Raw genomic sequence first — 3,923 nt, 5'->3', positions numbered from 1 at the left:
TTCTGACGATCGTAATTTACATAGGGTTTCTAGGGCAGACCATGGCCCGGTTTTCCAATAGCGATGGAATTTAGGCTTACGAGTGTTAACGATGCATCATAACAATAACGTCCGAAGATGTCACACCAATGCTAAAACACCACACAGTGCACTCGTTACAAAGTGAAACTTAACTGTGTCGTTACAGTAGTTGTGCCGTGCTGAAAATGATTCCAGTATATAGGCTAAAGAGCTCATTGTAGCTCTTAAAATGATTTATGGCTATTCAGTCATCTTTTTTACACAATAGAGTTTTCCCATCAAGAGAAGAAATGTTCTGTAGCCTATTATGTATTTAAGTGTTTGTATTATATGTTTGCCATGAGTTATGTATTCTATATGTTTTCTCATGCTATTTTGTATGCAATGTTTGATCATGTAAATTCTTCATTACTTGTGTAAACTGTGAGCAAGAATAAATAAAGCCAAAGTGGCTCGTTCCCTCATTCGCTATAGAAAATATCAACGTGACCTGCAAATTGGATATGATGACAATGGTTTTCCTAATTGCTCAACAAATCATTGTAGCCTAATGGCAGGCAGGAATTGATCTTCAAGTAGGCCTACAGATATTTTACAATTAAACAATTTAAATAATGAACCATGAAGTAGCAAGTTAAGCGACGTTGCCATAGACCTGATATGTTGACCTTTAGATTATTGGTTAGGCTACAGTGAAATGCGTGAGCTTTTAGATAATAGTAGCCTAATAGATATGGACATTGAAGCAGCTCAGAAGTAGCTTAACGGCTTAATATTAGGTAGGTCTATCGATCGCTCATACATGAAAGTCATGATATCAATATTTAGCCTAATAATCGAGCAAATGTTTTTAATGTCCTTGCTTCGCTTGTTTATAACATAGCAAACTTTATAGCCTATTTATATTTACATTTACATTTTAGTCATTTAGCAGACGCTCTTAACCAGAGCAACTTACAGTTAGTGAGTGCATACATTATTTTATTTCTCATACTGGCCCCCCGTGGGAATCGAACCCACAACCCTGGTGTTGCAAACTCCATGCTCTACCAACTGAGCTACATCCCTGCCGGCCATTCCCTCCCCTACCCTGAACGACGCTGGGCCAATTGTGCGCCGCCCCATGGGTCTCCCGGTCGCGGCCGGCTACGACAGAGCCTGGATTCGAACCAGGATCTCTAGTGGCACAGCTATATATTAAACTATAAAGTTTGTGGCGGTCACAAAGAGACAGATAAACATCTTAATTCTATGTTTAGCTGAGATTTTCTGTGTGTAAATTGACGCCGGAGGGCAAACGGTGATCTAACGACGCACTTAGCTTTTCTATGAGATGCTTTTACAAAGGTTCTAAAGATGAACTTAGCCTTCAGATGCTTTTGGGAAACCGGGCTCAGGGCTTTTGGCACCGCTAGGTTGCTACACAGTAGCTGAACAGCAGAGCTCGTGACTTCACGCTCCAGAACAGACACTGGGGGCCTGCCTGCAAGATGATTGACCCATTGGCCTTGAAAAAATCCAACTAAAAGTACAGGGCTCAGTTTCCAATACTGACGACGGATCCGCTCCTAGAGAGATTTACCACCTACGGCTGCACATACTGAGGCGGCTTATTCTAATGCTTACCCAATACAAATGCACAAAATCACCCATTTAGCACATCATTGCGCACGTTACACTACACATCATTAAATATATTGAGACAAATTACAGACAGCCTACAAGTAAAAAAAATTGAACTCAATGTATTGAACATTAAATATTTCAATATGTGACCGACCGCCTCGATCTTATGAAGGAAAAATAGAAATTGTGTTTTTTTACATTGGATAAAAGTAGAGACTCAGAGCTACAAAATGGTATATCATACACTGCAGTTGAGGAACAATGGGAAAGTAATAATCCTAACCCCTAAAGAAAAAAAATATATATATATATATATAATAATAATAATCCTAATTAATCTAAGATAACTCAAGAAATCTGTCCCTAATTTTGACATTTTTGCAGAGGAGATCTTAGTCGCGCAATTTTACATCTAACTAAGATGTTTGGTGCAGTATTTCTCAAAATGTGCATGAAAATGAGTCGTCTCTCGTTGAATGACAACAAAGACTATTGAAGAATCCCTACTGTTGACCAATCACCGACAAAGGGGTGTAAACTTCGGCTTCGAACTTCGGCTTGCCTCCAGAGAAAATGGTGTGCCCGAACAGCCCAACATTTTTTCGCCGAAGTCCAAAACGAATCAAAAACGTCACAAAATGTTGTCATAATATATGCACTAACTCTTCCACACTATTTTGGCTGGGAAGCATGCGGATGCCTTTAGCCCCACCCATCTCTGTAAGGATTAACATGTGAGGCCATGTGCTAAACAGAGTGAGTAGGGTAGTGTAGTAAACAACCAAAGATTTCAAGACTAAAAGTTGTAATAAGGAAAAACTCCAGGGAGAAATACACTTTATCTAGTCCTTGGCCTACACCCTAATCTGACTTTGGTGCAGGTCATGTTGTTCTTTACATTACCATCTCTGGTAAACACACACTATATCATATAAAATCTAAATGTTATTTGTCACGTGTAACAGTGTTGCTTCTGTCCCTCTCCTTGCCCCTATCTGGGCTTGAACCAGGAACTCTCAGCACACATCGACAACAGTCACCCTCGAAGCACCATTACCTGTCGCTCCACAAAAGCCGCGGCCCTTGCAGAGCAAGGGAAACAACTACTTCAAGGTCTCAGAGCGAATGACATCACGTATTGAAACGCCACTAGCGCGCACCGCTAACTAGCTAGCCATTTCACACTGGTTACACTCACTCACATTTGACCTCCTCCTTTTCCGCAGCAACCAGTGATCAGGGTCACAGCACCAATGTAACAGTGTTGCTTCCGTCCCTCTCCTCGCCCCTACGCGGCCCTTGCAGAGCAAGGGAAACAACTACTTCAAGGTCTCAGAGCGAGTGACATCACTGCTTGAAACGCTGCTAGCGCGCACCGCTAACTGGCTAGCCAATGGTTACTTGCATATTTGCATAGTAGCAATATCAAAAATATAAAGTGTCCTGATAAAAATATTGTATAAATATTAGATGACCCAGACACACTTGTCTAAATTAATGGGTAATGTGAAAGAAATGCTTTAACCATCCCCCCAGCCACATCTAGCTAAGTGAATGGGTCACTATTGTTTAGATATGTACACATGTTCATGAAATACAATAGATGGCCGTAATCAACCCCAGACACACCTGGCTAACTTGATGGGTCATGTAATCATCTGGCGAAGTGGTGTCTTTTGTTTAGACATGTAGCTAGCTAAACAATGAGCCACAAACCCACACATAGCTACAGTACAAACGGATTGTCATAGCTAGCCACTATGCATGAAATGCTGTAGTATGAATCTGCAGGTAGCTAAAGCTAACCAACTAGGTTCAGTGTTAGGCTATAACTAGCAACGCAAATGGCAATAGCGCCTGCTAAATTCAGGGCAGCAATGTTGTTGAGAGCAGTAGCAACACTTTTGCAGTTCTCCATGGCTAATGTTATATCTTTCAAAAAACCTGTGGTAGCAAGGATTATCTACACATACTGAGCAGCTCATGTTATAGACAGAAGTGTGCTACATGGCAGACCAATCCGAACTCATCTCTCGTCATGTCCAGCCCATCCATTATCTCAGCCAATCATGGCAAGCGGGAAGGTTCCTGTCGTTTTCAGTGGCTAAACCAACTAGGCTCGTAATTTAAATATTTTATTCGTATTTACAGATGGCATACAAGTTTGTTATTAAGGCACATGAAAGTTCACATGTTCCAGAAGGCATTTCTGCACAAATTTATTTTTATTTTTTATAAATAAATAAAGATTATGTTCAAATGCCTCTCCTGTGAAG

Source organism: Coregonus clupeaformis, unplaced genomic scaffold, assembly GCF_020615455.1.
Source record: "Coregonus clupeaformis isolate EN_2021a unplaced genomic scaffold, ASM2061545v1 scaf0057, whole genome shotgun sequence".
Classification (NCBI taxonomy): domain Eukaryota; kingdom Metazoa; phylum Chordata; class Actinopteri; order Salmoniformes; family Salmonidae; genus Coregonus; species Coregonus clupeaformis.
The sequence above is the reverse complement of the archived record's forward strand: the minus strand, read 5'-3'. Positions refer to the sequence as shown.